The sequence below is a fragment of the Penaeus monodon genome, chromosome 30 (genome assembly GCF_015228065.2).
Source record: "Penaeus monodon isolate SGIC_2016 chromosome 30, NSTDA_Pmon_1, whole genome shotgun sequence".
Classification (NCBI taxonomy): Eukaryota; Metazoa; Arthropoda; class Malacostraca; order Decapoda; family Penaeidae; genus Penaeus; species Penaeus monodon.
Window position 1 is genome coordinate 24668417 of NC_051415.1, and position 262 is coordinate 24668678.

Consider the following 262-nt stretch of genomic DNA (forward strand, 5'->3'; position numbering starts at 1 on the left):
CAACACGCACACTATCCAGCATTTAGCCAGGACACGATACCTACTGACTGACTGATAGTGTAACACATGTTGCACCTTCTACACACCGGACTATCTAGCAGGTAAGCAGGACACACTATCTGCTGAGTGGGACTGGCTGCACGCTGCGGTGAGGCAAGTAACACTAGACTCCTTGCATGAAACGGAATGCGCATTTATTCACTCATCCCGCTCTGCTCGGGGAAAAGTGGAGGTGGACGGATGACATTGGCTTCCCTGGAGG